The sequence below is a fragment of the Pseudophryne corroboree genome, chromosome 1 (genome assembly GCF_028390025.1).
Source record: "Pseudophryne corroboree isolate aPseCor3 chromosome 1, aPseCor3.hap2, whole genome shotgun sequence".
Classification (NCBI taxonomy): domain Eukaryota; kingdom Metazoa; phylum Chordata; class Amphibia; order Anura; family Myobatrachidae; genus Pseudophryne; species Pseudophryne corroboree.
The window spans coordinates 860,213,171-860,219,170 of record NC_086444.1 but is presented as its reverse complement, the minus strand read 5'-3'; the positions used below and the strand labels follow the sequence as shown (position 1 = coordinate 860,219,170).

The window sequence follows — 6,000 nt, the reverse complement described above, 5'->3', positions numbered from 1 at the left end:
AAACATCCATAATATATTATTTATATCATTTTTTTTGAATGTAGCTTTAGTTTTACATTGTACTAAAATACTGAGCTTGCACATAGATATATACTGTAAGTACTGTAGCTGTATTACAGTTATATAATACCAAAATCATTCAGTAGGTGGCGCTTATGACTGATTCCAAGCAATGCATCCAAACCTGCGGTATTGTTACTCAGCAGTAGGCTGGTTTTGAGGTGGAGATATGTAAATACAGCAGAGATTTCTGTCCTGCCCAGCAAGTTTACTGACACGATTCATGTGTACTTCCTCCAGTGCAGGGATTGAATTGTTTCAGTTACAGTTTCCTCTAACAACATTATACAACTTTGGGTAAGTAACATGTTTTATTATCTTTCTGCTCTCTCTTTCCTCTGTACTTTGAACCTATGCATTAACATTAACTTGGTAAAATAGTTTGAGACTGGTCTTGGTGGTGATAGTACTTGAAGGACTAAGTGCACAATACTATAATATTTCTATACTGATACCTGCACTAGTGTGTTGTCCACTGCTAGAGGTGTGTATGTGTCATTTACCAAAAAACGCAGGTGAGACAATAAAAGTTCTGTTTATTTTATTTGTCTTCTGTAAACTAAAAGCATTTAAAGCAGACTGCTTTTTCAGTATACTTTCTGTTAGTGTTATCTTAGTTGTTAATCATACCTCCCAACATGACCCTCTCCAGGAGGGACACAATGCTCTGCTTCTGGACTTTTCTCTTAATTTCTGATTGCCATCACCTGTGTTGAAACACCTTTCTTATCCATTAACCTGTTCAGCACAGGTGCCGGCAATCCATAAATCCATATTTAAATTCATGCCAATCCATAAATTAAGAGAAAAGTCCAGAAGCAGAACATTTTGCCCCTCCTGGAGAGGGTCATGCATAGTTGCCTACCTGACCCTCTCCATGAGGGAGAAAATGCTCTGTTCCTGGACTTTCCTGGTAATGTATGATTGCCATCACCTGTGGTGAAACACCTTTCTAATCAATTAACTAGCACAGGTGATGGCAATCATACATTACCAGGAAAGTCCAGGAACAGAGCATTTTCTGCCTCATGGAGGGGGTCAGGTAGGCAAGTATGCATACATTTAAGTTTCAGAAAAACGGCTCAGTAGGTCACCCTCAGTATATACTTACACACACACACACACACACACACATATATATATATATATATATATATATATATATATATATATATATAGGGGGGTATTCAATTAGTGCCATTTTGTTGATGGCACATGGGTGAAAAACACGTGTATCTGCGAATTCGCTGCCGATACACACATTTTGTCTAATTTGCTGGCGTTTTGGCCTGTTTTTAGGTCCATTTTCACACATGCCGATTCAACAAAAAAACACAACGAAAAGGCATGGGCGAAAAAATGGATTAAAAAACTGGCAAAAATGTACGATATTGAATACACCCACGTCAAGATAGTGCCGATTTTCCGACTGTTGGAAAACTCAGCACTAATTGAATATACCCCATAGTGTTCAATTTGGTTCGGCACTCCCTAATGTCACCATAGCGGTCTGCGTGCCCTTGCTCAAAATTGCATAACTCAGTATGGATGATGTAGAAGCACCATCATACAGCACGGCACTGCAGTTTGAATTTAAGCATTAAATCTATTTAAACTCAAACTGCTGTGTCGTGCTGTATGATGGTGTTTCTACATCATCCATACTGGGTTATAATATGTAAATATATATATATATATTTTTTTAATGTATATATATTATTAATATATATATATATATACATATATATATATATATATATATATACATATATAAATATAAATAAAATATATATAATTTATACATATATATATATATATATATATATATATATACCATACTTGCCTACCTGACTCTCTCCATGAGGGAGAAAATGCTCTGTTCCTGGACTTTCCTGGTAATGTATGATTGCCATCACCTCTGGTGAAACGCCTTTCTTATCAATTATCTAGCTCACCACAGGTGATGGCAATCATACATTACCAGGAAAGTCCAGGAACAGAGCATTTTCTCCCTCATGGAGAGGGTCAGGTAGGCAAGTATGGGGTCATGTTGGGAGGTATGCTCTACACACTTTTGCGATCACTGATTGTTTAAACCCTCTGGTTCAGCCGAGTACTGTTCACCCAACTTGAAACTCTGTGAGCCTACTATGAACCCTATACACACTGTGCTAAAAATAGATCAGAGTGCACAGGCTTCTATGGGATCGAGAGGTCGGCATCAAAACTGTTAAACAGCATATAAAATGCAACCTCCCGATCCCGTCCATTGCAGGAGTGTTGTAAGCTGTTTATTGGCTGACACTCCTGCATCTCTCCTTCAGACACACCTATACAATTGTTGGCCCGATTGCTCAATATCAGGTGAACAGGGCATCAATTTTAAAGGTGTGTATACAGATAAGGCAGTGGTTCCCACACTTTAATTAATCATGGCACACTATAGTATCCGCATTTTTTCATGGCACCCCTAGGCCAAAGTTACTATATTGAGAAATGTATCAAATTAAGTAAATTGTGCTTAAACATTATCCTTAAGGTGCATGCACACGGTGATATTTAAGCTATGCCCGATTCTCACTATGCGACAGGGTCTATGTCTATATCACAAGCATATAATGACTGTGCTTGCGATACTGACTGTCCGATTTTGGCTAAGTGTCAATTTTGGCTATCTTTTCTACGAGATAGACTGTGCAGGTAAGTCAATTTTGACTATCTAGGCTTGCGATAACGACCGCGCATGGGGATAGCAAGGTGACTTTCACCTTGCGATCTGCACTAACTTTTCTTACGATTTTGACACCTTAAGATTCAGTTATGTGATGAGGGGCAGGGATACGCTTCTGTTTGTCCACAGATTTTGTGATTGGCAGTGCCCAGCTCTGCATTAGCCTATTACACGGACCAGATATACAGTATGTTGACTTGGTCCTGGGTCACCAACCCATAGTACCCCTGCCAGTTCCCCACAGCACCAGTGACACAGTCCATGACACTCAGTTAGGAACCAATGGTATAAGGGAATGGTAACTATTGAAAGCATCTCACCCATTCTCTTCTAAATCTATTCTGAAACCTTTGCCAATACAAGACATGCTTTCTTCTGCATATGTTAGTCAGAGGTGTAGCTGCAATTTAATTGAAGGCAGCTCATTGTAATTATGGGCCTAATTCAGACATGATCGCAGCAGCAAAATCTTTCTCTGATAGGCAAAACCATGTGTACTGCAGGTGGGCAGATATAACATGTGCAGAGAGAGTTAGATTTGGGTGGGTTATTTTGTTTCTGTGCAGGGTAAATGCTGGCTTCTTTATTTTTACACTGCAATTTAGATTTCAACTTGAATACACCCCACCCAACTCTATTATAGCTAGGTACACACTATATAATTATCTGTCAGATAATCTGCCAGATTTAGCTGGTTGGAATAAAAATCTGGTAATGGATGAGAGCAAATGACAATCGACCATTTGCTCCCAAACACTGGAAAATTAACAAAACCTATTGTTCATACAAATTGGTTAAACACAAATTTAACCAACTTGGATGAACGACTGGTTTTTGTCCATTTTGCAGTTTTTGGGAGCAAATAGTAATTTGTCATTTGCTCTCATCCATTACCAGATTTTCATTCCAACCAGCTAAATCTTGCAGATTATTTGACAGGTAATTGTATATTGTGTACCTGTGATAACTCTCTCTGCACTTTATATCTGCCCCACCTGCACTGCACATGGTATTGCCCATTAGAGAAAACAATTGCTGCTGCAATCAGGTCTGAATTAGGCCCTATGTTTCGTTGGGATCCGGGCTGAAAATCGACACTGTCTAGGTCGACAGGTCAAAAGGTCGACATGAGTTTTTCACTTTTTTTTTTACTTTTTGATACTTAACGATCCACGTGGACTACGATTGGAATGGTAATCTGTGCCAAGCGAAGCGTGGCACCTTGCCCGAAGCTCGCGAGCCATGCGAGGGGACACTGTGCACTAATTTGGGTTCCCGGTCACTCTACGAAGAAATTGACACCCCCAAAAAAAACACCTCATGTTGACCTGTAGACCTAGAAATCCTGTCGACCTAGTGACTGTCGACCTATAGTGATCGACCTAAACATTGTCAACCTAATGATCCACACCCGTTTCGTTACCTACTTAGTTGTCCTGCAGCTTGTAAACATTGGTCAGGTGTTTGTTCCCCTAGGAACATATTTATGTACTCTCCCAAAATGTCCATGAGACACCTGAATTTTGTTGAGTTCTTCTGGGAAAGCAGCCTATCCTCCCCAGGACCACGATGATGCAAATCCCATTGCCATGCTCTCCGAACATAACAATTGGACTCACCCGTCCAGTGACTGCCAAGATGTGAAGCATACAGGGTCAGGATGGACTATATATACACTGAGATTTGCAATGAGTTTCTTACCATTTGTTAAAACACGTAAAAATGCATAAAAACCCCATTTACTAGAATTTATAGGGGTTGAAATGTGTTTACAAATTAATTAAACATACATGTGACAAAATAGGATGTTGCCTAGTTGATGACAAACCCTTATGCATTAAACATACTGTATATAGCCTATTAACATACATTTTCTACTGCATAGAGAAACGTTAATTTTACAGCAGATTACAACCACTTGGCACATCTAGGCAAGGCCGGCTCTACCATTAGGCAGCTTTAGGCGGCTGCCTAGGGGCGCAAGCTCCTGGAGGGCACTGATGAATTCATCTAGCCAAATCTGAAGGATGTATCTGTATGCGGCCTCCTCCTTTTATACTATGCTGGCTGTTCTGCAGATCTAATCAGGTGCAGCCGCCGCTATCAGGCTGTACCACATAGTAGTATCTAGACTCTCTACACATGTTACATCTGCCCCACCTGCAGGGCAGCATAATTTTGCCCATTAGTGTGCTTTTTTTTTGGTGTGCTTAAAAACCCGAATAACCCCCAGTCACAAAATGTTGTGATTTTGTTTACAATATACTTTATCACTTTAAAAGTCCTTGAGTGTTGTCCCTTTTCTCTGTATATGTATAATGATGCTATTCACTGCAGCCCACCTAGTGGCCATCTGCATCTCCCCTCTGAGAGGGGGTGGGATTTACAGTTTAGGGGGCGCAAGGTTGAAGCTATGCCTAGGGTGCATAAAGATCTTGCACCGGCCCTGCATCTAGGTCACTGGCCCATCTGTATATATGTGCATGTCAGCAGAGCAGTAATTATGCTAAGGAGCACCCCCCCTTCCATTTTTATTGGGGGTGAAGTGGTTACCCTTAGTGATGCCAGTTATTTCCCCAAAAGAATTTGCCATATCCTCCTGAACACATCCCCCTCCTATATTCTTCCCCATGCACATCAGTGTATTTCCTCCTGCACACCCACATTCCCCCCCCACCCTGCACACCCACTTGCCTCTCTTGCACAACAACATTCCCCCTCCTGCACAATAAAATGTGCCCTTCCTTCCCAATAACATACCCCGTCTGTACACCAACATGCCCCCCATGAACAAATGTACTGCCAGATGAGGTACCATGTTTTTTTATTTTCACATTTTTACATGTTTTAGGAACACATCTTAATAAATGCAGCCGAGCGTGTATATAGGATCAGTTTGGTTCTGTACATTTGTAACACCATTCTGTTTGCCAGTGGAGCCCATGTTATGTATGTATGAAGAAGAAGCGCGGATATAATGCAGAGATACTACCGATAGCGCAGAAGAGACAAGCTGTGGCTATTTGGCTCCACAAGCAGAGTGGTGCGCGCACTATCACAGGACGCCATTGCAGCTTCGCTGGTCCTGGCTCCAGGGCACATATCGGAGAAGCAGCCGGGATGAAAGGTGCTAATGCAGATAATGGGGGTAATTCAGATCTGATCGCTCTTTGCACAGCAGGTGATCAGGTCCTAACTGCATATGCACC

At 41.0% G+C, this 6,000-nt stretch overlaps 1 protein-coding gene across 3 annotated transcripts in view; it reads left to right on the top strand.

Moving 5' to 3' along the window:
- Nucleotides 1-213: 213 nt before the first annotated feature.
- The window catches only part of SH2D4A (SH2 domain containing 4A), a 196,993-nt gene continuing 191,206 nt past the window's right edge, over nucleotides 214-6,000 (top strand). Inside the window, exon 1 of one of the 3 annotated variants that reach the window (XM_063919989.1) lies at nucleotides 214-357. The gene's annotated coding sequence lies outside the window, so the exon portion shown is untranslated. Of the gene's footprint in view, nucleotides 358-2,422; nucleotides 2,449-6,000 lie in introns of those variants that run through there. The other 2 variants (XM_063919991.1, XM_063919990.1) reach the window with 2 other exon arrangements.